At 41.5% G+C, this 27,922-nt stretch overlaps 1 long non-coding RNA gene across 1 annotated transcript; it reads left to right on the forward strand.

The window, feature by feature from the left end:
• The first annotated feature begins 14,316 nt into the window (after positions 1-14,316).
• LOC138620769 (uncharacterized) lies at positions 14,317-26,518 on the forward strand. Its single transcript, XR_011310893.1, has 3 exons — positions 14,317-14,396; positions 22,861-23,034; positions 23,388-26,518. It is a non-coding gene; the product is annotated as an uncharacterized lncRNA (long non-coding RNA).
• Positions 26,519-27,922: the final 1,404 nt, after the last annotated feature.

Raw genomic sequence — 27,922 nt, forward strand, 5'->3', positions numbered from 1 at the left:
TGGTATCGAGATTTTAGACGACCCAAATTTTGATATCAATCCACCCAGCTCTTCAGTTATCCAGCTAGGATTCATCCCTGTATCCACCTTTCAATGGGATGAACATGAGAGAATTTGGATGAAAGATGATACTGAAAAGATGTTTCTCCAGGACCTACTAGACACAGATGTTAAAAAAGGTTTTGTGAACTGCAGCACTATGGCTTGAATCCTTATTTTGGTATTAGTCAGCAGACGAGTGACAAAGCCGCAGGAACAGTTTTTGAAAAAGCCTGTGTCCTGTCATAAGCGCATGAATCACGCTGGGCTGCCCTGCAGACTGCCCTTTGCCTCCCCCTCTCTTCTATGCTTCCTCTCAACTCTGGTCCCCCCCCCCCACCCTCTGTCTGTGCTTAAATCTTTTGAAGCGCAGATGTGAGCTGACAGTGCTTATTTCTTATCACGCCACGACAGTTTTATGTGTCACCAGCGCTCAATACACAGCGGATAGAAGCGTACAGGGTCATTATGAATCCCAACACCTCGGAGGGGCAGGCGAGACTCGGCCATCCTGGGACCTGCCAATACTGTCATGTTTTATACTCGTCCCCCACTCGGAGGTTCGTGCACATGAATCTGTGTCAGAGGGGGGGTTCACAGGGTTACGGCCAACAGCTAGCTGGGCTCAGCACTTTGCCCCCTGCATAGCTGGAGGGTCAGTGTCACAGCCCTTGGTATAAACAGCACAAAAGGGCCAAAGCACAGCCTGTGTTCTTCCTAGTGATGTTTTGCCCGACTGCACAGCCAAATCACAGAATCCTAATAGCAAACAGTTACTGGAAGTGCTGATAGAGCAACGTAAAAGTGCAACTTAATGGTTTGAATACAACTCTAAAACACAAGGCAAAATTAAAGGCTCAGAAGTTATGATGCTAATTTTGCTGGCCTGTGGAGACTGCAAAATCCCAAGCAACCATAACAGGCTTCACCTCACAAATGAGCGTTCAGTGACTCGCACACAAAAATACAACTGTATATGAAATGCTCTCTAAGCTGATCCGCTCAGCAAAGTATTTAGCATTACAAACAGTGTTTACTTTCTCCGCTGTGCTTAAATGAACACATGTACACCATTAAAATATTTACCCCTTCATGCTCTGCTGGAACTAAGAAGGAGGATTCTTCAAGGAAAGTTTACATTGGGAAGTCAAATTGAGCGAGTAATTAGATTAATTAAGGCCTTAGTCACACAGAAAAAAATCTTTATGTTTTGGAAAAAAGCAAGTAATAGATACAGTATGGGTTGTAAAGGGCTTGATGCATTCATCTATATACATAATTCATGTGCCAAATGCTAAATAGGATGAGTAAGGCAGCTTCTTCAGTGGGAAAAATCGCTCAAAAGGCACAAAATCGGAATTTTCTGTGAACTCACTTTATGGGAAAACATCAGCAAGACATCTCAAACCTCCTCTGAAAGTAAAATGCAACATAATTTAACGGTGTAATAAAGGTTTATTCCCACCACAGACTTTGACAGGGAGCAACAGAAGACATGATGCACGACTGATAGGTGAACACACACACGTGGACCGGCTTATATCCATGCACACACACACATTGTGCACATAGACACACCTCCCACTACACATTAAGCACGCACTTCCTTCTCGGTAAAAAAAAAAAAACTATCCTCCAGGAAACCGTATACCCAATGGCGGCACACAAGTGCACTCAATGCCCCGATTCCAATTTGGAGCCGCTTCTGCACACAAAGACACTCTACTTATGATACATGTCGGCCTCGCTGACAGTGGAGATCTAATATCCACCGTGAGTCATCATCTGCGGAGGGAAAAACAGCAGCCGCTTTCTTTCTATTTGGCTGCAGGTACATCGAAGTGCATTAAATTCCCATTAGGAGACCTTAGGTCTGTGTTTTCACCCGTGGTGGCTGACTAATGGGAGAACCAGGCCGGGATAAATCCGTCATGGTTTAGCTGCACCAACGGCGGCGGTAGCTTGGCCCTGGCAAATGCAGCCACAATAGGGCTTCTGCTTTGCTCAAAGACTGCTATTGATCTGTGAGTGGGTGGGAATCAGAGGGACGTGGAGGGAATCACAAGGCTGGCAGTTCATTCTCTGCCTGAGTTCCACACAACGACCCCTGCTAGCAGCCCAGCCTCCAGCCAGAGGTTCTTCTGTCCTGGAAGCTGAGGATCATCTCACCATAATGTGCTGCCAGGGTTATTTTTCAACCAGAACATGTGGGCACCCACAGTAGGGGGGGGTTTGTGGTGTTAACTGGAGCCATTGTATATCAAATTCTCAGGTATGTTATTCCAAGGTTGTTGTTTTTTTACGATTAAAGGGCAATTTTATAAATGCGAGTCTTCAGCCAGAATTTAGAAATGGTGGGAGATGAAGACAATCGGACGATGAGGACCAAACTGTTCCACAGTCTGGGGTCAGTGATGGAAAAAGCTCCGTCACCTTTGGATTGTGACTAGGGAAGAGGAACAGTGAGATTTAGTGTTCAGATTACCCGAGGTCTCTTGGGGAGATCGGAGATTGAGGCTGGTGCCAAACCATGCCGAATTTTATAAGCAAATCATTTTAAAATCAATTCTGGATTTTTCTGGTAAATCCTGGAGGGAAGCCAGGAGAGGGGAAACGTCTGGAGTCTCACTCCACTGGGTGATTTTCACAAAAAAACAAAGAAGTCTTGCAGTAATTGAGATGTAATAAAAGTACAGACAACAGTCTCTAAAGCTCAAGCATTGCTTGGCTTTAATTGGAAGCAGTGATAATGGAAAGAGAAGTTCCTGAAGCCAGATCCTGGAGAAGGCATTTATTCTTTTATTTTTGGAAATGACTTCTGAAAATCTGTTGTATGTTGTACAAAACACTTTTAGTCGTATTATAATGAAGTATGACTGAAGTCAGCAACAGATTTATGCACTTTGACAACACACAGCATTTCATGCAAGGCAGGTCAAGTGAACATTCAAAAAATAAATGCTTATTTATACAGTTCATTAAATATAGAGGATAATGATTCAAATAATTACCATTATTGCAAAAAAAAAGAAAATTCCTATTTCCCAATAGCTACTGCCTATTTACAGAATTCTTTTCTTCCTGTAAGGAAATTACTCACTGAAGAAACTGTCTATATTTTGAAGTAATGCATAAAAGCACATAAATCCTACAGATGTTTTGCATGTAAACTGTGATGCGGTATTAACACAAATGTTTAAGTTGTCGAAATATGCATTCTTCACTTATGAAAAAAATAAAGATGATTTTTTTACTCAATTTGTGCTTTATTCATCATGGCAGTTCAGTTGGCAGCTGAGGGTAAGTAAAGTGACAGGTAGACTCTTATTTGCTTGCTTTTAGTAAACCTGCAATCTGCCAGACATGAAATGCTTCCCCAGAAAGTCTCACAACAAGGCTGAAGTCAATTACATATAATTTGATGGGAATGCTTTCCCTTATTAGACAACAAAACCACGAGCAAAACTGGAAACATTTTATTGAAAATATATGTATGACATTAGCTAATATGTTTTTTTCCACGTTAATAATATCGTTAGCTGCTGAGGAGTAGCTGCACTACGAGAACCCTCTGCTGTGGGAGCTTCTCTTTAGCTGCAAGCACCAACTCAACCAATTTAGCGTTTTTCAAGCAGGTTTACCGAACACATATTGAAGCATGGGAAACAGTGATGTTACGGCAAGACAGGACTACTCACTAGTCATCATGTCTCACCACGGCCTGCTTTACCTTCTCTATCTGTCGTCATTTCTTTTTTTTTTTTTTATTCACATCACGTTTCTGGCTTTGTGCTATGTCTTGTATCTAACCGGACCCCTTCATTAATAATGAGCGAGAATAAGGTGAGGACCTGTATGTCTCGCGGCTGTCTGCGTGTGTGTGTCGTTAACTGCTTCCTTGAAATTCAGAAATAGGTCCTGAGGATGTCCACCGACTCTAACAGAAAGTGGAGGCCCAGCATCATTAGAGGGACATGTAAAAGGATTAGCAAAGGGGGGAAATGTTGCGAGGGAGGCAGAATGAGCTTCACATTTGAAACAGTCTTTTGAAGAGGTTTGCAGCTGTGCAAAACAACATGATCCAAGGTAACAGATGAAAAAAGATACTTAAGAAATGGTTTGGACAACATGCTGATGCGTTTAATGCCAAAAGATAAATATCTCTGTTGCTTAACTAACACGCTCAAACTTGCAGGGAGATGTGCTCACAAAATGCCACACTAACTGCAGAGCAGTTGGAAAAATACAGGAGCACTTTCACAGTTATACAGCAAGAAACTGTATTCCATAATACAACAGAATAATGATCCTTTTTGGTGCATATTTGCTTGCTTTACATTCTAAAGTTCCCACAGTCCTAAATTCCCACATTCTACTATTGGATGGATATTACTGATATGTATTAGTCAATTTAGGACTTTTTAAGAGGTTTTTGATATGGGATCACATCTGAGGATGAAGTGAACCAGAGTCAAGGAGTTTAGCATTTAGTGTGACTGAAAGAAATTCCAATTGTACCTGTTTTTGTGTGTTCTCAGCCAATTGTACAGATTTAAAGCAGGACCACCCAGGACTTAGTTGTTCTCTCTTTTTCCTAATCCTTTTTTGCTATCATGTCCGGGTTTCAGGGAATCATTTTTCAGAAATCCAATCTTTTTGGAAATATGCAAAACTCTGGATGTTGCTATCTCCACACCAAAAAAAAAAATTAAAAAAAATCTCAGAATCCTCACGCACTGTGAATTCTGATTATTTGTTTTTCACTCAGACATATTGAGCCTGCCAGACAGGATAATAATCCAAGTAATCCAAAACCTCAGGTTGTAGATGAAGACAAAACATGAATATTTTAAGATTTGGATGGATGTGGAGTCTGGAACAAACTGTCGGCAACATGCAAACACACGAACACACAAATACACAAACTCCTATTTTTGTGGAAGCATCAGAGCTAAATGTCTCACCCTAACCTTGATTCTGAAGATGTGTTGCAAAGTTGAGGCCAGCCAAAATGTCCTCACTCCCAAGGTCTAAAACTCACATTGGTCTCCACAAAGACAGACATAGAAGCACACAAAAAGCTCAACATAACAAATATCTAATGATTGACAGACGCAGACACAAAAACCCTGTCTCTCTTGAGGTCTAATCTGCTTTTGAGGGAGCAGTGACCCAGGCCACTTCAACCCTGTGGCTATCATTGTCCCTGCTTATCTAAGTGAAGACATTCTAGGACATTTTTCCACCACTTTCAAAGACTTTATTTCTTCTTTCACAAACTTCTTTCATGTGAGGCGTGCCGACGCTTCACTGGCTTAAACCCACTGCTTTAGAGCTCAACAATAAAGTTCAGCACAACAGACGTACCCCTCTGTATACCTGCTCTCAGACCAGCTACTCAATTAAATTTCCGCTCACATTGCTGCAGTATTTCTTCGAGTCAACACCTTGAATCCTACAGGTGTTTTGAGATGTCTTTTGGGCTATACAGAAACAGTTGCGGCCACTGTTTGTTTGCTCAAGACGACAGAAACCAAACTTAAAATCACATTTTGAGAAAAGAGTCTGATTTCTTTGAAAGTTGTATATACATGGAATTAACACATCTGCTTAGAGATATACTGATTTACTGATGTCATATTTTGCAGTTACTGATGTTTAAAACAGTAAATTCAATTAAAAAGCAATAGCAGTATTGTTGTATTTAAATTATATTATGCATTATATCGTGTCTTCTCAATGTGTTTTCTTCATAGTCACTGCAGCATGTTGTGAGATTGGGCCTTCAAGGACATAAAACACAGGATGTAAAGTATCTGAGTATGCGTACAGCCACTCAGATACACACGCACGGCACCACCATCGCCCACCGCCACTCGCCTACCTAACGTACTGCACAGTGAATAAAAAATGAATAAATCAGCCTCTCATCTATCTGAGCATGCCGAGGCACAACATTTCTTTCTCTTTCAGGGATTAAGCTCGACACAAAGCACGCAGACAATGACTGTAGTCTTCTGTGTGATTTAAAATGACCTCGTCACTTTCCCGCTCGCTCCCCCTCTGAGATGGAAGCACCACACCTCCTTCTCTTCTGTAACACTGCTAAAGACTTGATTGTGTTTCTGTGACAATCGATGAACACGTGTATCGACTGTCTGTAATTTTGCCTCATGTATCTCTTGTGTGTCTGCGCTCTTCTCAACAGGATGTTAATGGGACATGTAATTGTACGTTTGGCAGCCGTCATAACAAAACCGCTGCCATTGTGTGCAGTCATCTGTGAAGAGCAATGCAATTAGGTACATTAAAGAAAAAAAGCCATTGTGTTAATGAAACCAATGCATATCTCTAGAGATAAAATAACATTTGGTTTGTTTGGGAAAAATTCCCAATTTGCAAATTAGTCCAAATCAGATAAGTGGGAAAAGTAGATCGGAGGAGTTTGTAAGGTTTGTTTTTGTATGATAATGAAAGTCTGCAAGTGCTGGCATGGGAGGACAAAGTGTTCATATCATACATAAACATAAGCTCAACTCAATATTGTGCAGTATTTCGTAATCCCTTTTGTTCTTACACGTTGAATTTGTACTTTCAGCCAATTACACATCCTCTGCCTCTTAATCTCACAAACTCAACAAGTGTCTACAAATGTAACGTGTTAGCAGCAGGCACCAGAAGCTTCCAACTCACTCACTAACTTTAACATTTATTTCTTTCACCCTAAAAGTGTGTCTGTCAGACAGAAAGGCAGGTACCGCTGGATCTTTTGGTTTCTTTCTTTCTGATGGGCCTCAGTCTTCGTGATTGCACTCAGTAATGGCTGGTTAGTGGGCAAGCTTGGGGCTTGTGGTTGGTTGTGATTATCGCGTTTCACACTGGGTTTGCTGATGGCAGGAGAACCTCCCACCCCCTCCCCCTGTTCCATGTCACCTTGCTCGCCCTCAGCCGACCGTCCCGCGCTACCTGTTCCTGTGGTAATCCCGGCTACGGCTCCACACTGATTATCCCACACTGAGTCACCGGTGGTGGGGCCCCTGTCCCACTGGCTGCGGCCCCGGCGTCGGGCGGAGCGGACAGTGGGAGGAATAGCTCTACCTGGTTATGTTTTTGTGCTCATGTTGAGTGTTCTGAAGCAGGGCTGTGCTTCTGAGGCTTCGCCGCTGATTACACTCCGATCTAGCCTCCACGTTGGGAAAGTTGTTTGGTATGGCTTGTAGACACGGCCTCACGCGGGAAGGAGGGAGATTGAAATGAAGATATGGTGTTCAGCAGCTGCACCAATCAGAGGACGGTTAAAAGAGATGAGCGTGACGCTTGGAGCACGCCACTCAACAAATGGCAAATAGGGCATTAAAGTGGGCCCCACTAAACAGACTAGAACATTCTTTCTCAGTTTGTCCAAACTGCTTATGAATTGTGTCCTTAAAGGACCCAGTTTATGGCAATTCAAAGCATGAAAGGACATTTTAGACTGTAAAATATTATTTCAAAATAACTTCTAATACCTCTCCACACAGTTGTCACAAAAAATAAGTATGAATTGTTCTTGTTAATAGCAGAATGGTGGTAACTATTGCTTCAGTTTTTATTATAGACTCACGTTTGCTTTGGGTTGTCATGGTGCTCATCTTTTCATCCACTCTTTTTTTTTTAGAGGAAATGGATCTTCAAGATGCATTTTAGGGTTTGAGTGGAGTTTTATTCATGCAGAACAATGTTTTTTGGGGTAAAAAAAAAACAAAACAGGATATGGGAAATGCATAAAAAAAGGATACAAACCAAGGACTTTAATAGAGGCTCAAAGTGCCCTACACGCCACTTATCTGCTAAGAAGCGCTTCTTATAAAACATCTTGTTGTCCGTGGTCAATGACATCACTAACCTAGACAGGAGCTGACTAGTGGACAAGTTGCCTCACCACACCTCAGATCAACAATTTAACTCATCCTATTTGAGTCCGCTTCCTCCATTCACCCTCCCTTTACCTTGAATCCTGCTTTCATTAAATAAAAATCATTTAAGTCCTTTTTCTCCATCTTCATGTACCGACTGAAAGCATAACTCTATACATAATATAGCTTCCGTAGTATGAACACATTTCTTTAAAAGACCACAACCAACAGGTGATTTGTGCAGAGCAATTAACAAAACTTGCCATTTCTAGTCAGGTGAATGTCACTGTTGCTTCAGAGATAATCTCTTATCTTTTGTGGTCTGTTCGAGAAAGCTATGTTTCCATCTGTTTGGAAGGATGTATTCATTCTTGTAACGGTGCTAAACCATTGGACTTGCTGCAGCACTGCCATGGCTTCCTTGTCTTTTCATACTTTTCCATCCTTATCTTCTCCCACACTTCTGCTTTTTTTAAATGACCACAACAAAAATAAGCCTCCAGCTCATACTGAGAGGTCCTGATATTTTCACGCTGTTTCTGTATGGCACTGCTTCAAGTTTGAAACAGCCCACCCTATTAAAAATGCAAAAACAACCTTACATTTTGGCAAATGAAGTAGCTTCCCCTAGACTGTGTGCTCAATCGGCTACTGAAGGGACATTTTTAACTTTCACTTCCTGTTGGCTAAGAGGTGTAAATAGTTGAATTGAATTTGGACAAAGAGCATAAACAACTCGTGCTGACAGAATGCTGCTTTTAAATTAAAGTATTAACTAGCTGTGAGGGGAAAGGGACACAAAAAAACAAAACAAATATAGTGAGTTAATTCAGCCAGTCAGAGCTGTAGGCAGTGGGCTTCTCCCTGCAGCTGTGACACTAGTATTAGGCAGACAGAGTGGAGGCTTGCTGCCCCACTGGGCCCATATGACAGGGCTCTAACTCCTCCATCCCATTCCAGGCAGTCCCTACTGTTAGGCAGCCTAATTGAATCCCAGCACAAGAGCACAAGGCCCCATACATTAAGAGTTTTGTCAGCAAGACCTGGGATAGTGCCTGAGCCGCTTCACTGCTTCATAATAGGGCTGTTTCCTACACCAGCCACATATGCTATAGATGAGCAGAGGGAGCATGCAAGCGAGAGAAAGACTTATGAATACCCACACATGGAGTACAGCAAAAAAGATGCTTATATGCGGGCGGACGGACACACACACACACACACACACACACACACACACACACACACACACACACACACACACACACACACACACACACACACACACACACACACACACACACACACACCATTTTCCTTCCGTTTTATTCCTTCTTCAATGCAAATTTTTTGTCCCGATCAACTCTTTTCCGTCTTGACTCTACTCCACTTTTTTTCCTCCCTCTCGCCACATGGATCCACACTGTTCTTCACCACCTGCACGCACACCTGCACATCCGCAATACATGAACACACAGACACCATTTTGATTCTGCTGGAAGGGTAACATATTATTTTCTTCTCTGTTACACTTTTCAAAGGCAGGTCCAATCACTGTTGCTTTGGCACGGACACCCGTGGGTGATTTTACTTCGAAACCTGTGGAAGCGGCATTTTCCAGACTCGCACCGAGAGATCTGAGGGGTATTTTGGAGTGAAAAAGCATGTATTTAAATTAGACATGGCTTTTAATTATTTTGTCGCAGTGTAATTTCCTAGCTGAGGGCAGTCAGTTCTTTGCTGATGTTGCATTTCCATAATTCCCCGGCATTTCCACGACGGCACCATTTGAAAGTCCTCAGATGATAGGCTGCATATATTAATTGAAACTGAAATGTCAGCCTTAAAGGTTCCACCTGTGCTTGTGATGTAGAGCATGGTCACCTTTTCCCATAAAAAAAAGCAACACTTTAAATCCAAATAATGTTCCAATTAAAACATAAACAGCCAATAAACATAAAGGCAGAAGGCTCCAGGCGAAAACAGTCGGCTGTTGAATTCAATAAAATATTAGTAAAACTGGTGAAGCATCAAAATGTAAAGAGTTCAGCCTGTGGTTGTGTTATGCAGAGTGATTGTACCTTTCTATTCTCTTTAGGACGGTGCAGCCTGGAGGTATTTCCTACCTCCTGTCCTCAGGGGCTAAAGAGAAGCATGTGTTTGTTGTACGACTCTGAATAGAGAAGGTGGAAGCCCCAGGGTCCTCCTTAATCCCCCTCCATTGATTTCAGATGTTCTCCAATTTATCTCTCCTGCACAGTTAAGCAAAAGACATTATTAGCCATTCTCACAAGCAGTGACTCCAAATTAAGACAGCTTTAAATATGAGAAGAAAAAGTCAATGGAGCTCGATGACATTCTCAAGAGCAGGCTGAAAGTGACATAACATAAGGGCTACTAAAGGTCTGGAGCAAACTTAAATGCAGTTAAAGTTTCTGGCTGGTTAAATCAAGCACCTCCCATCAAGTGGCTCAAATTTAGGACATCCATTTTAAGAGCCATATATTTTTTGGCCAGGTTTAAGCCTTTACCTCATCATTTTCTGTGAATCACAAGCCTGACCAAGCGTGCCGGCGGTAAACTACAGCTTTAAAATGGAGAGAGATGGAGCCAGCGAGATGCTGGCTAATGGAGCATACACAGAAACGGAAGGCAAAAATGACAAAAAAGAAAGACGCTATCTTTCGGTTACAAGACAACGATTGAAAAACAAATGGAAGGCATTCTGTATATTTTATGTTGTCATTCTGTGTTGCCTCTTTTTCTGCTTTCAATAATTGTTTGTTTACAAGATATACTTACATTTTTATCGATTTAATATTTCTGTTGGTCTACCTATTCCTTTTACTTTTGTGTGCAAAAACTAAACCTATTCAAATTTTTCGTATATATATATATAGACGCTGCAATTCTGACCTTGTTTCACAAATTAAAGATAAGCAAGAAATTAAGCAAAGATTAGATAATGGTCTGATTTTCAGAATAACCACAAAAGTATTGCAATAGATGTCTGAAGTTTTTTTTTTTTTTTTTTCAATAATCAGTATGTAAAACCACACACTGAACCTATAGTAATTTCATACAGGACTACAGAGTGCTGCATATTAATTTCACCTCAGATGTAAGTCTCGCTTGTTCATACAGTAACAGGCCTGGTGGAGCAACAATGTTAAATATGTTGAATGATAGTCAAATTTACACATACTGAAGGCCGGATAGTGTACATTTCTTGTGTGTTCTTCTATCAATGTTGTACTTTCTTTGGTCCTGATACTGAAAAGGGATTCATTATTTATTATTCTAACACTGAGACTGAAGCAGATTTAAACAGACTGAACGCGAACAGTTTTGACTCAGTTTTGCTGACAAAAGAGAATATGTGCTAATTCCTTTTCCCTCCCGTTCAGAAAGTAATCTCAGGATGTGTGTTGAAACAGATCAATTTGGCCGAGAGATTCTACCTTCAGATTGGATCCAATAGACTGCGTGGACACTGAGCTGCATTTTAATGCGAGTCCATTCTTGACTCTTCGGTTACGCTCACCGCGGTGCCTTGGTTCATGAGCAGGAGGTAATTATCCAACTAATGGACTTCCTAAGGCAAAGAGAGGCTCCTAGAGATCTTTTTTTAATTTTTTTTTTATTTCACTTTATTAATCCCCGAGGGGAAATTTCTTCGCTGTATCGATCTGTATGTTTTAAATCTATCACGAGTCTGCTGTTTTTCCACATGATATAACATCTGTCTCCACTATCTTACCAGAATCCATCATTTAAAAAGATTTTAAAAACTGAAAAGCTTGAAGGAGGGATGGAAAGGAAAATAGGGAAGAAAACAGATTCAGTGCAGCAACAACAGTAAAAGGATACAGGTGAGAAAACCAACGTCACCTAATAAAACCGATTGTGTTTATTATTCTTAAAAAAGCTCATGGGATGTTTAAGAAGTATTATTTTGAGATCATTGGGTGCCGTTAAACACTTTAATAAACTGGATACAACTGGGTACATCATGTCTGTCCGTTGATCCTAATCGTCACTTGGATGTAATTCAACACATCGGCAGTCACTTTATGGAGCGATACAGGAACAGACCAAACAAGGGGCAACAAACAAACTTAAATACAGAGATCCTGAAAGCTAAATTAAAAGTATCCACGATAAATCCAAATAATCAGATAAAAAAAAAAGTTGATAGCCATGTTGCAAAAATGTTTTGCTGGCTAGTGATGCTTTGTGCTAAATATTAATGCCACAATGTGACATTTCTGATCGTTCCATGCAGCTGTTTTTATACAGAAGAATCAAAATGATTCTGACAATTATGCAAAATGACTGTGGTCAGCTCAGATAATTGCGATTGGGCAATTATGTAATAATTGTGACAAGCGTAATAGTATCCCTGGAACAACACAGTATACTCTGAACACAAAGTTTCCTTTACTGTATTTTCTGTTTGCCTCCATTGTTTCTGAAGCTGCAACTTCCCTGCACGGCCACCAACCTCACTCAGATTGCCACAATCAAGCTCACTTATAGAAATGCCAGTAACAAATAGTCTAGACCCCAAAATGCCCAGAGGACAAGTGCAAAGAGAGAAAGATAAAGACAGAGAAAGTCGGGAAAAGTTGGATGTGGAGAGGGGCTCAGGAGTCTCGGCGGGCCTCCACGGGGGAATATGAGAAGGTGGAGACCCGCTCTGATCACGTTTAATTCCTGTTTTTATTGGCTGTGCCACTGATGTAAGCCTTTGTTACACACAGGCTGAGAATCATCACATGGGAGAGGAAGGCTGTGCACATAACAGACAGGGACACAAAATGAGAAATACTACAAGACAAGCTCAGCTGCAATGCCTCACTCCTCATCTCCTCTGTTGTTTTCTGGTCTTGCAAAGCAATTTGAGAAAACTTTATACATTTGTATTATACTGTGGTGGAAACAATAACAGGTACACCTTAAAATAAAAAAGGCATACATTTTTTATATTGTTTCAACATATGTATATGTATATATATATATATAAAACTAAGTACAATTTTAGCACAATTAAGAGCAACTTTTTTTCACATTATTTTACACTTCTAATCGTCTTAAACTGAGAAGGAAATAATGTTGTTTTAATTTCCCTCATTTATCAAATAGCAGCAGCGACGTAGCAAATTTTAAACACCAAGCCAAGGATGAGATTCCACAATTTAAAGCCTTTTAACAGGTTAACGACCAACAACATCAGGAATTAGTAACATCTGTGTTTTTCCTTTGCTATAATGTCTGCTTTCAATGACGTCAAACTGTTTTTCAAAGCCTTTGATTATTTATTTTTATTTTTTTATATTTCTTACCCGCTGCTCCCAGGTTTCCATTTGTGTTCATACATTACTATTAAAAGAGACTTCAAAGTTGCTCACAGCCAGCATTGTGCCCGTTTCATTTTTGTTAAAAGTCCAGCATGTTAATGGAAATGGATTTCAATACTACTGAAAGCATACAAACCAGTTATGGCCTTGAGGGTATATTGAATTATCAGAAATACACATTTGAAAATGTTTAGGAAATTTCTCAGTTTGGAGAAAAAAATAAATAAATATATAACTAAAGTCTGCTAAATGTTATTATGGATTTAGCGTCTTGCCAAACAGGTTTCCTCTTCAGTAGCTTCAGTATTCTTTCTGACAGTATCATGAATATGAGCTTCTGATTCAGCTTGTTCCTCTTCACTGAAGCCAAATAATATTTATGTGGAGTAGAAATACTTGGTGCAATACTTTATGCTTGTAATGGCTGAATTGCTCCATTAAATAGAAACAATGTCATTTAATCTTTTTATACACATTTAGCCAGAATATATTCTGACACAGGAGATTTTTCTAAACTTTAGGACCAACACATTTTTGGTTGTGTTACATTTTTGGCTTCACAGAGTTTATAATGATTGCTGCATTGATTACAGGGAAGAGAAGTTTTTCTTTTGCTTGGTTTTGAGCCGATTCACTGTAACAGGATACAAAAAAAAAATTAAGCAGCGAGTTTAGGATTCACTGTGCAAGGTGTTTCTGTTATTTTGTCAACCCTCCTGAACACACACACACACACACACACACACACACACACACACACACACACACACACACACACACACACACACACACACACACACACACACACACACACACACACACACACACACAGTCAACATGACACTGCCTTCTCCTTTCCCACACACTGTGCTTATCTCTCCCTCCTAACCAGTCTGATCACGACACCCCCCCCCCCTCCCTCCCCTCTCGCCGTGGGCTCACATTGTGTATTCATTACCATTAAAGAGTCCCCGGCTTGTCTCGCCATTAGGCTGCATTACTCCGCTCTGCGCTTTCTGACATTGGTCACACTCTGATCGGTAATCTGGTCTCAACTGATGCAGGATTTCCTTGCGGAGGCTCCCCTGAAGTTGCCCGGGAGGTAGAGACAGACACACACTCAGATAACCACACACACACACACACACACACACACACACACACACACACACACACACACACACACACACACACACACACACACACAAAGATGACATTTCTAGCGGATGTCTGTGCCTCATTGAGATGTGTCCGGAACCAATGGCTGCAGCTTCTGATGACTTGCCCAGCATGGCTGAGACCAATCTCAGCAGACCAGATTTGGTCTCAATTCTGAGCTGGGGGATTGGGGAGGACATGGGGCATCACAGTGATGAATACAAAACTGCTGAGTTGCACTTATGATGAAGAGGGAAGATTACAAACAAACTACTTAAGCAAGTTGTCATGAGTGACTGTGATTTCCCCAAACTAGGCCTGATGAAATAATGTTGTGCCCAACATTTTGGTTTTGTGGCATGTGCATGCCTTATAGATCCTTTACGTGGTGATGCCGCATCACTTAGACTTCCCAGAACTCATTTTGAGAAGAGAAGGTCCGACAATCACAAATCTGCCACCACAAAGATCAGTCACTGCTGATCTTTCAGTTATTGTGCCAGGTGTCTGACAGGATTGCATCTGAACTAGTGTCATGACAAACGTTATAAAGATATTACTTTGTTCTAATTTAAGAAAGAAAGGATATTGCAACTCCAAGAATAAAGTAACAACATAATGACTTATATTTGATATATCAATATCTTACAGAAGAAATCCCATGATGATGACATTTTAGAAATGCACCTCAGGCCATCACGAGTTCTCAAAGTCCTCAAATATCTTCAACAGTCAAAACACACAAAATATTACATTTATGAGAATGTAAGGTCAAGAAAAGCAACACATTCTTACAACTGAGAAGAAGGAGCCATCAAATGTTTTGCTTGAAAAGTTCCTCAATATAAAAAAAAAGGAAAAAAAAACAGAAAACGTGCATGTCAAGGTCTGAGATACACTGAACTAGTTGGTTCTTTTTGTCAACGTGTTGAATGTGGTATTACCAGACAACCGGGTGGGAGCATCTCTGAAACAGCAAGATTTCTGGTCAGTAGTGGTAAATAACTACAGTGGAGGAGGGACAAACAATGAATCAGTCACAGGATTTTATGGATCTGCTGCAAACGTCTCGGTGCCGAAACTTACAGAGGTCTTGAGGAGTCAATGCCTCGATTGATTTGGTTGTTGCGAAAGACTAAAATCATGTACGGCCAAACATCATAATGTTTTGACTCATCAGTGTTTATCTTTGAGAGCTCATAAAATAATAACCGCACCAGTTCAAACAAGCCGTTTGGCCTTAGGCTTTCCCTGGTTCTCCCCAATGCACTGCGAAACAAGTTCTTCGGAATTTGCAGATGTTATCAGAATACTGACACACTGATAAAAAGTGACTCGCATCGGATTGGTTGCAACAGGATTTTTGTGCACTTAGGGTGATCTTCTAGTGAATCCCATGCACGTTGTAACTTTCTACTAGGTAGATGTTACTACTTAGTAAGTTAATAAAACAGCTACAGAAGGAAAAAGATGAAGGTCAAATGCTTACTGCACCTGATACCACATCATGATAAAATATTTCGTATTCTATGAGTAGAGGCCTATCTACAGTGGCCCTGAGAGCTATTCCTGTTTGGTTCAGCCCATCATGCATGTGCAGACATGAAGCAGAATTTTATGCACCAGAATCCTGTCATGACCATTTGCTGCCACAGAGGCAGCTGTTTGGCAAATGTTACATGTTGTTGCTTTAAAGTGGTAAAACCAGACATTTTCTATATTTTTAAGGCTATTAAGTTCTGTTTTAACATGCCAGAGTGACACGTGCACACAACGGCTGTAATTGAATAGTCCAGATCTTACCAAATAACCCTAAAAAGACGTTTTGCACATCAATACATGTCAAATTTTTTTTTTAACCAGACATGCAACAATCAAAAACAGATCTCCTCATGGCTTAATCAAGAAACTTTCGCTGCCAACTTATTCATTGTCCAATAACAGCATTATCTTCTTCATTATCCCATTACAGTGCATGAGACTAGATGTTGCGCACCAATTCATTATGAGGGCTATGAGCTGACATTTCCCCTCCAGAATGGATCATTTATTTGGAGCACCTTGATAGCAGCAGCAGCCGTTAAAACCGGCGAGCCAATTCACGGACGGGGAGCAAGTTATTGTGACAGCCAGCCGCCTAATTGTTCATTTGAGGTAATCACCCGACAAGTCAGAGCAATTTCGAGCACAATGCCAGAGACTAATGGAGGCGGACGTGCTCGCTTGATGAGATCAGAATCACAGGGCCGGCCGTCTGCTCAGTGCCAGGGGCCTCGAAGAGGGCATCTTCCTTGATACTAAGGGAATTATCTTCACCTTTGTGGCATGGCTGAGCACTCACTGGGGGGGTATTAGCAGGAAAAGTGTAGGATAGTAATAATATTACCATATATGCGTCATCAAAACTGCACTGAAAGGTCGAGTCTAATCTTTTCTGAAAACATAAGAGGAATAAAAGGAGAGAGGGAGATGGAGAGCATTTTATTCTTTTATCTCGGAGGAAAATCCACTCAAGACGAGCAGCATAATGTAGGCTGCTGCCCAATTGAGGCTGAAAATTTATTTTCACACCCCAATCAAGATGCTTTGTGGAGCTGCCAGCAAGAGATGCATACCTCCCTCTTAGCATGCAGGAAGACACTCCCGCCACTGCTCTCTCTCTCTCTCTCTCTCTCTGTTGGTGTGTTGGTGTGTGTTTGGGGGTTGGGGTGTGTGTGTGTGTATGTGTGTGTGTATATGGGGGGGAGGGGGGGGGTGGTGCATGTGATGGATGACCGTGCAGTGCCGGGGCGTTCTCGGTTTAATTGTGATGTCAGTGCATGTCTGTGGCAACCCCGGCGGTGAGCGGTGACAGACAGGAGTGTGTAGATGTGTGTCTGCGTGAGTGTGTGTACAGAATGTACAGGAGGCGAGAGCAGTGAGGAACTCTGATGTGATGTTGCTGGGGATTTTTCAGCCGGTCCCAGACCTCGCGCTGGAGTCTCGGGAGACGAGTTTGAGGAGTTTGGTGAAAATACTAGCTGATCGGGTAGTGGACATGTCAGACACGTGTCAGATTAGCTCAACAACTCAGTGGAAGTGTCACGACAGGGAAACAAACCTGTAGAAGAGCCTCCTTGGAGGGTGTTTATATATCTCAAACCTGGCCATATTTCCTTACATACCCCAGTTAGCTACAGTTTCAAAACTCTTCAGAATTTTTAAAAAAAACAACCTTAAGATGTCCTAAAATACCTGTAATACTTAGTTGTTTTTTTTAAAAGTTTTTTTTTAGTATAGATCTGATTGACAGATATTACTGCTACTTTCCCTCCGTACAGCTGAGCTGATGCATATCCTGGATGCATAATTTGGTTTCGGAGTCTGACATGAATGCTGAAGGACCGTCTGCAGTTCCTCAGGCTGGTCAGAGGGTGGTGCTGTTGGACCTGAACTTCTAAACCACCCTACTTTTCCTCATGAACAAATTGATAATGCATATTGCATTACATTCAGACAGGACAGATTTAACTGTGAGTCAAACAGAGGCATGCAAGGAAATCATTTTTTACGCTGAAGCTTTTTGGAAAGGAAATATTCAACTTGGGTGTGATGCATTTGACTAATATAGCCTGAGCCAATCGCGTGATGTCAGTGGGGCCCTAACTACTTGTTACATTTGACAACTTGTTGTGTCTGAAATGTGAACTTTGCTCTGAGAATTTTTAGAATACCTATGGATGTTTCACAATAGTTACAGGAGTTCAAGATACTCCAGTTATTTGCAGCTGTGATCTATGAAGAAACAAGTATGTTACATAAACAGCCGACCATATTTCAGCATGTGCATCTCCTCCCTTCTTGCTATGCAGCTCAGGTTTGGAAAACCAGCAGTCAATGTTGTTTGTAAGAGAGTGAGAGTCAGTAAGTCTGTCTCAGGAGCCAGGGTTTTCAGTGAACATAGTGTGGAGTTCTTCTGGGAGAATATGTAATAAGAAACAGAGCTGCAGCTTCTCCTCCTTTCTGGGGACTAAGATGTTCTAAGACACACAAGATAAACAGGCGGACTGACTGGACGGAAATAGAAACTGACCGACAGGGCTCATCCAGTGCCAATTTAAGCTTCGGAGCATGAAAACATGAGATGATACCAGCTGAGTAGGAAACATCTTTGATTCTTGTCAGACTGAAAAATGGAAAAGACGCACTTTAGATGGAAAAGTTTGAAAACACATCAGAAGACTAAATTTCGCTTCCGAGGATGCTTACTTTGTTGTACAGTGAAACAAGAGTCTTTTGAGTCAAGTTTGAATGTGATCATGATGAACTGCAGAAACCTGAAATCTGTTTGAACAGCACCTCAAATCTTTTCCCAAAAAGTAACATTTACTGACGGGGACCTTTGTTGTTCTGTTATCTACGGCCTTTCACAGAGCTATCACGCCACTTCAAAAAATGAAAACTGCAATGCTATGATGATGCAGCCGTGCTTTCGCCGAAGTGTCTGTTTTTATTTCATTCCAATTCAGAGTCTTAAATTGGAGATTGCTCCAAAAGGCCAATGGACTGTAATGTGATTTGTATAAAAAGGCCAAACATAAGAAGCTGCGGTGCAGCCAGCAACGAGGTTAGAGTGTGCCAGCAAAGGTTATTCTACTGTGAATTGGTTGCCTCAATCCATTTATCGCCACCACAGTCCGGACGCTCTAACAGAAGATTTGAAAATCCTCCGTGAAGGACTACGTCTTCTGTCTGGATTTGTTTTGGTGTGTAATGACAACGAGTGTTTGCACACAGTTGGTTTAGCTCAAGGTAGTTTCATTTCCTGAATCAATGACTCGTTTTCAGGGATCCTCACCACAAGGCTAAGTGATAATCATTCACTGGTGGGGCGTTTTGCCATCGGGTGACAAACTGTGCTCCTTGAGAAGGAAATGACAAAGGAAATGTTGGGGCCAAGTCTGTCCAGTAGGTCCTCGTGTTGCAGACCTCCTTATTGCCAGCCTGATCCTGCTAATGAATTCTGCCGCACAGTGTCTGCGCCCAGAGTGGCAGCATGGCACTGGTCAGTGAGTGGGCTCAGGGGACTGTGAGGGTGTGAGGAGCCATCTGTTGTGCCACTGTGCTCTCCATTTCCCTTTGCTCCAACTCAACAGGATGGAGAAACCACAGAGAAAGACCTAGTCTGGAGATGACGGTCTGCACCATAACCATAACCAAAATAATAAGAGAGGAGTTGGGACATGAGAAAAACTTTTAGGCCAAATTACAGCTGTCACTCCCACTACGCCTCTTTTTACCTCGGATCAATATGAGCTGTGGATATCCAGTGAATTGTAATAATTGCATAGAGCGCTCGCAATTTTAATTTTGACTCAGCCTGTCATGTCTGGTGTTTGTAAAGCCTCCAGCAGAAATTACCTGTTAGAAAGAATATTACTCCTGCACAATGTTATGCTCTATTGTCTTTGCAATAATAATTTGTTCATCTTATTAAACAATGTTTATCATACTCTTGTCCTGATAAATATAACTCATTGTGATACTTTGAATATGTTTATGATGAAACCTCAATTTTTCTCTTCTAAACTAGAAACCTAAACTCTATTCAATGCAAAGTGCTGGTGACTTTTGCAAACTGCATCACTCTCTTTTAAGTGCATTTTTCAAAATGAATGGGCTATTGAAGGAAGTTATTACTGTCATGAATCTACTGGGACAACTGCGGTCAGCAGGCTGGGATTACGAGCTATCTCCATATCCTGCAAAATACTTTCTGCTTCATGTGTATGATCTAAAAGTAAATCTACATATCTAGTCATTAGTTTTCACTCCTAGAGGAAGAGTTTACCACATGAAATGATGCCACTTCTGATTCAGTTGTATGTAGCTGCTGCTGAAGCAAACCTAATTCCTACTGCTACTACTTCATTCAACTGAGGGAACATAAGGTGGCTTTTATTGTGAAAAGAGGGGGGAACTACATTTAATTACAAAGTTTATTTAAGTGTCGTGTGTCCTTGGCTGGGTTGTTAACATTAGCAACATCAAGAATTACCTCATTTTGTTGAGAATTTGGGGAGATTGCACCTGAGGTTGGGACTTCTGGGGAGCTGTTAACTGTCACGGAGGCAAAGCGAGCTGCTGCTAAACGGTCAGTAAATCCTCCCAAGTTGTAGAGCTGTCTGTTAACTCAGTGTCTTGTTTTCTAGTTCCAACATCAAGCATGTTAAATAGAAAAACATTGAGTAGGTGTGGATGATTTGGAGTTGAGCAACCAAAATGAGCAGACAGTAAAAGAGCAACACATTTAACAGATTACTTTTGATGAGCAAGTCATTTGTCAAACACTGAAAAATCCCGTTGTCGTCTTCTATCAAATATACACGTCAGCCGGTGGGATAACTCATTTTCACTGATTTGGCATTTGGTTGGAGAGTTCTCCTAAACTGAAGCAGACCAGTCTGTTGGTGTTGCACTGCAGGACTCAAAAGAAAATTATCCAAACAAATAGATCTGGGTCCAGGAAAATTGTGACAACAGAGTCCATCATTAAAAACTGAAACCATAAACTCTCTGTACTGACAGGATCGTGTCCTTATTATCCAGTTTTATGTCCCTGGCTGTCATTTTCTTGTTCTGCTAAGGCTTTCTAGGCAGGTCTGAATGTTGCCCAATTACTGTAGAACTCCAAAGCTGAGAGAGGAAAGCATTTAACACTCTCTAATAACACTCGCAGAATACAAAGCGCCTGAGGACATATACAAGAAAATAGGTCTTATCCTTCATCATTAAACTCTAATCATATAATTATTAACTCCACTCCCTGGGTTTGAATTAATGTTTGCACACAAGGTACAAGCACTGGTGAAATGTGAACACAAACAGCCCACATCAATTTGTAGCTGTCCCTTCACTCATGTTTCTCTTCATCTTAAATCCTTCCTATCGAACACAGATAATACACCACTATCAGCGAGTAAAATCTGATCAGCGCTACTCATTCACCGCAGCGTTGCATTGCACAAAAAACAGACACATATTTCCACCTTCAGCCATCTCTCTCTGGCTTTTGCTGGGGAATTGAAGCTTATTGTGTCCAATGTAGCGTTCCAATTATGAAGCGGGGCTCTGTTACAAGGTTGCCATGACAGGATCAATGAAAGCAATACAGGGGAGTCCCATTTTATACCTGTGTTACCAGGAAAGAGCTACAGACGTCACCCTAAAGGAAAGTAGCAACAACAAGTTTGTGAGAGATTCAAAATGAAGCCTAACAACTAAATGATGTGTACTGTTAAAGAAGCAAGAACTAAGAAAAGTAGTGCCAAGAAAGAGGAGTAACGTTCTCGAACAACTTTTAGTTTGCAAAATCCTGTTATGTAAAAAATAAGCAGCCATTACAATCATTTATGTCATAAGTCTTTTTTTTTGTTGTTGATTTTATACACTTTATTAATCCCCGAGGGGAAATTTCTTCACTGCAGCAGGGGGGCTCTCAGGGGGAGATGCTGCAGCAGGCTGCCACTAGCGCAGCGCCAGGTAACCTGACCTGAGGTGCATGGTTTTTTTTTTGGATGGAGACATCCACAAAGATTTTGGCAACACAGAAAATATATTCAACCCCGTAATTGGAGGTTAGCAAAACAAAGTCAAAGAGCGTTTCAGTTATGTTGCCCAGTTATTGATCATAATGCTAATTCTTCTCTTTACGTGAATCACAATTCCGCTCATTACACCACCTGATTTTGCTGATTATCAAAGAAACCAACATTTCTGTTCCCTATCACTGAGCAGGAAGCAGCCTCTGAACTACCAGCGTTGTGAAGGGTGGGCTGCGACTTGGCAGCATTTCAGACTATAGTGTGGAGGAGGATGAAGGCCCGCTTCTTTGCTTCTCTCACTGCAAGAGCAAAAGGCCTCACAATGCTCTCAACCCACCTCTGTAGAGGGAGACGAGGGGAGACGGAGGCGAGGCTGAAGCGAGCCGCCCACACGGCGAGTGGAGATGGCAGAGGGGGCACCAGACACGCTACTCCAAAGCGTTTGCTTCACAATCAGATACTATTTTCAAAAAGACGGGGAAAACAGGATTTGCAGAGTTTGCACCTGGTACTTGTTTTTGCCAATGACAATTACAAATGTAAAGTGTGATATTCATTCGGCTTTACATCTCCTGGTGCTTCAAGAGTCCTTCTACTCTTTCAGAGCTGGAGACCAATCACGGGGAATTTTCTCTACTGCAGCAAACTCTTCTATAAATAAGTACACTTAAAATCAACAACTATAATTTACACAAGGTCTAGCACAAGCATATACTTCACCAAAGATGTGTAACTTCTAATGTAAAAGATGTTTACTTCTCTGGCCACTTCACGGCAAGTTGTGAACACAATACTGACATACTGTATCATCATTTTTAATGTCAGAAAACCAAGATGCCATGTGCCAAAAGGCCAGACTGGAGACTTCAAAACAGCAGTTTACAAACCAATGGGTGACCAAACAGTGGCTTGCCACTTGGACGGTGCCCTAAAAGGTCGGGGATCGTGGGCCTATGGCAGAAGGTTTTTGGTCCAATCCTGAACCATCACAATACATCGGTATGTGGAAAACCACGATTGGCACACGCCTCTCCATCACTATCACTGATAAGGGGCCCTTAATAAAAGGCCCCAACTGCTGCGGTTGCACCATCCCAGTGTAAGTGTGTGTAGCACTGCTCTCAGTGACACAACCACACATAAATAAAGGTTAAAAAAATGTTTGTTTTGTGTTCGTAAGGAACAAAAGAACGACTATAATTGACTGACCATGAGCCAGCTTGGTTCTACTGCCCCAACCTTCCTCTGCCTTCCCGCTCCTTATCTCCTAGGAGTGTTTACTGGACGTAATTAGGCCATTAATCAACTTAATGGAACATCTGAGAATGTACTAACTGTACTCTCTCCCATAGAGCCACCTCACATTGCCCTGGGACTCCCCCTGAGGGTGAGACTTCCTGGTTCATGACCGGGGAACGGATTCGCAGGCCCGCCCATCCGTCATTTGCCACCAACTCTGACATCCGCATATGTGTGCACCATGGGAAGGTTATGAATCAGATGTAACCACTGTCGTCATGCTCTGCTGCACCGCTATAGTCTGCTCAAGTGATATGAGCATTGATGACAGGATGGCTGTGAAGGTTGCAGCCTTGGCGAAACGCCATGCTATACAGCTGACCTGAGGAAAAACTGCAGTAAGATCCCCTTTTTTTTCCCGGAAAATTAATGGGTGCAGGATTTTTTTCTTATTTTGTTATTGACTCCACTGATGTTTCCAAATTAAACATACTCTGCTTTTTGTAAGGCTGTGTACAACAGACACTTCTGCCAGCTGGCCAAAGTCAAAGCCTAAAATGTCACAATCTGGCAAAGTCATTGATTGATCATCTTAAATAGTAGATCATCTGTCCAGGACTTCATAATATCATGTTTTTTCTCTTATGGAGCAGCTGCAGTCAGCTGGTTTAGAGAGCCTTTACTGATCTGTAAGTGACTGTATGGTTTTAATATTCTGGGTTAACTGTTTCATGTACAATAATACATGTTTCGGGGCCTCCTGCTGCATGTATAAAAAAAAAAAGGATAGCATGTCCAATGAAGTAAATGTTTCAAAATCTGGGCTTAACCCGCTACTCTTTAAATGTATTTTATAAACATACAGATACAGAAAGAAAAAGGACTTAAAAAAAAAAAAAGGAAAATAAGGTTATTGTTAATTCTAAAATGTAAAATCGAAAGGCAACACTCCACTTTTACAAAGAAATACATTATTGAAGATTAAACAAGATGGTTGGAGCAGGATTCAAACCGATGAAATATTATTTTATGACGTGCAGTCTAACCACAAAGCCCTGAGCAAATGAGGTGTCGTGTTGAGTTTTTTTTGTTGTTGACCCGTCTCAGATCAACTTCCTCTGTTGCTCCACACATGCTCAATCAACAACACAAGAATTAGAATAAAATAAAACCCACTGTTGTCCCAGCGGTTGTCTCACCAATGTTCTCCCTCCGGCCATTTCTCCTATGTCTCTGGAGTATTCAATCTTCTGTCCCGCCAGCAGACCAAGAGCTCATCCCAATCTGCCTCTCAAACAAGCTGCGGTGTAATTGCTTGTCAGAGCTGTCTGCGTGCCTGTTTTTCTTCTTGCCGCCACGCACCTGACAAGAAACACATATTTACACACAAAAATGAAATTACAGGCAATTTGAGAGCAGGAGCTTTGGAGGCAACGCCTGCTATCGAGCTGTCCAAGTCGATGAACTCCTCTCAGCTTTGGCGCTACATCAACCCGAAACAAAAGATGGAGAGAACACAGGAGGAGGAGAGAAAAAGAAAAGAGGCTCAGGGAGTTCAGGCTTGGCCTCCTGACCAGCTGCCATTCTCTCCTATTATCGTTTTTTTGGTTTTTTTTAATATTTTATTTGCATTCTGATTATGTTTCATACTCATGACTTACCTTTTTTTTCCATCAAGCACCTACTATGAAAGCTCATCATTTTCTCTTTCTCAACAGAAGCTCATCACCCTGTCAAAATGAACACACTCTTTCAGAAAACGACGACTCAGAAACATCTGTAAAACAACAGCACCGGCCACCTCGGCTTCGAAGAATCTCACTCTGTATGTCAGCCATGTTTGTGGGTGTTTACTCCTGAGCCGAATTGTGTTTGACATTTGTTCCAGACAGATCTGTTTGGGCCCGGTGGTATTTCGGGATAAAAAGTCAACAGAGGCAAGATGCAAAGCAAAGATGTGAGAAGGGTCGTGATGGGGAAGCCTATGATTGATATTCCCATTAGCCACCTGACAAGGTGAGGACAAGGCTCTGATAATGAATTGTGACACATTAATGAGCTTGTCTAGCACAGACAATACCTGATCAGCCCTCTTACCATTTAACCTTTGGTACCAGTGAGGGAAATTGCAGACAAATAAGGGTTTTGTGTCACTTGCAAAGACATAACTTGACTTTAAAAACTGTGCACTCGATAGTTTGTCGCCGATATGGGTGGAAGTTTTGGGGAAACTAATTTGATGGCAGTTATACTACAGTGCTGTACTTCTGGACTTAGTTACAAAACTTCTTGAGACATAAATACTTTTGCTTTTTATCTCTAATTAAGTACAAATTCAAATTTTAGTTGGCCTGAGTTTACATTTTTAAGGTCTATGCAACTGCAGTCATAAAGGGACTTCATTAAATAATAGGCAATGCCTCCACGGTATAAGCACTCCCTTAAGAGGAAAAAGCACAGAAAAAAAGACTTGTTTTTGCAAGGATGCTAAATAACATGTGTTATCAATAAAACCACAACAAGATCCAGGAAAGCTTGGATAAACTTTACGCTGCTGTGATTGGTTGTCTCACTGACAATCAGACACACCCACGTAAAAAACAATCACAGGCAGGGTAGCCCTCCATCTGATCCAGTCTAGCACACGTTTTTATTTATTTTTTAATCACATTCGACGTAGGAAAAAACCTACAGCTTACAGCTCCTGTCATCGGCGAACAAGCACACTTGAGGTGCACGTTTATTAAATAAAGCTGCTATGATAAATATTGTTCATCATCTCTCAAAGTGATAAACCCGCAGAGAAATTTCACCCAACTCAACCAATCCCCCTGGCTGGCCCTGCAGACAGTTTCAGCATGTATTATCAAATTATACTACCGGTAGCACAACTATATTATGTGACAGATGCAGATGATTTCGTGAAGACCAAAACCTGGGATTGAAGAGAGCAAATTTTACGATTTACATTTGCGAGGCGGCCAAGAACACGATATACAGGCTATGCTGCAAGTTCATGCTAATGATGTGCCCCCTAGTGGCCATATAAACACGTACAGTTATTATGAGTCCACATTGAAATTCATTGAAACAACTATTTTTTTGAGGCAAGTCACACATCTGACGTGGTACTGGCTTATTGCATTGATTGACTATCAATAGAATGAATGATATTCACTTTTAAAAACAAATAGATTCTCAAATCATGTTTTTTGATAGAATCTTTGGTGTGAAAAATACTAAATCCAAAGGGAGTCTGATATGTGTACTGTCATCTTTTGTTTGCGTGTTTGAAAAAAGTACCAGTGTATCTGGATAGTATAGGACTTTCCAATACCTTCCTGCTCAAACAAGTTTGTGTTTGTGTGCCAAGGTGTGTGTACTGTTTGTGTGTGTGTGTGTGTGTGTGTGTGGATTGATGTCGCCCTCCTGCCCCTGCCCATATCAACCCCCCTACCTCCCTGTGCCTCATTGGGACGCTGGCCGCCTAAGTCTAATCCCGGGGGAGCTCATTAGAATCAGCGGAGAGGAGAGGGCCCCAGACAGGGTCAGGACAAACTGCACTGCTGAGCTGCATAGTGATGCTTTCCGCTCTGTCTTTATGTCTGTTTGGTTTGGCTACATGTCAGTTCCTCTGAGTGGATGGCAGATGAGAGATTGGCCCGCTCAAGCACTTGACAACCATGTTGAACACCCACACGCTCACACATGCACAGATAAACACGCACACATGTGCTGATGTTTCCCACTTCACCACAGACATATGTGCATTTACTCAAAGTATGTGTGCGGGCATATCTTACTACCCTAAACAGGCCCTAAATTCTGATATGTGATCAGGCACACACACACCAAGAATTGTCAGTCACCTCCCTGTCATACTACAATCCGCAGCGTCCTGTGTGATGTATGACAATAAGAGTGGGGTATGAGCAAGGTCAGACACACCGCCACCCACGAGACACTCATTAAATACTTATGAATCTCAAGTGGAGTCCTGCAGACGTGCATGACGTATGTGTGTGTGTGTGTGTGTGTGTGTGTGTACGTGCGCGTGTGTTTGTGCTGTATGTCTTTTAAATTTACTGTGTTTGACACGTGCAACTGATGTGTGATCTATGTGTCAGTAGCTAAACCACAGGAAGAAGATAAAGCAAAGTTAACTTTTTAATTTATGTAGCAAAGCAAGGGGAAAGTATTCTATCTAGAGGAGTACTTCAACACGCATGAATTGCAAACAATCATGTGCATCACAACTACCTCAAATATGTACTGACTGAATCAAAGAGTATTTGATCTTTTCACTTTACTTGCCACCACGAAGTAGCCACTTACATAGTCTATTGCTGGCCTGAACATGGTCACAATGGTTTCAAAACATTCACAAGAGGGTCCTTATTCACTTGAGAGATTAGAGTAGAATGGCAAAATGCCTCCAGTGACCTATCAGAACAAACACAGATGCCCCAGAGAATAAAAACACCTCAGTGAACAGTTGATTAATCCCGTAAACACTTTCATAAAATGGACTGTCTCCCCGTGATGCTTTTAAGCTGCCTGTTTCACTTGTCTGTCACACATCTGTGTAATGGTTCAGATTTCACACAGGCTCCCATATTACACTGATCATGCAGTCTTATTTTGAGCT

This window comes from Brachyistius frenatus, unplaced genomic scaffold (assembly GCF_029030835.1).
Source record: "Brachyistius frenatus isolate BFR_SWC_R1_liver_20210118 unplaced genomic scaffold, ASM2903083v1 Contig_26, whole genome shotgun sequence".
NCBI lineage: Eukaryota > Metazoa > Chordata > Actinopteri > Embiotocidae > Brachyistius > Brachyistius frenatus.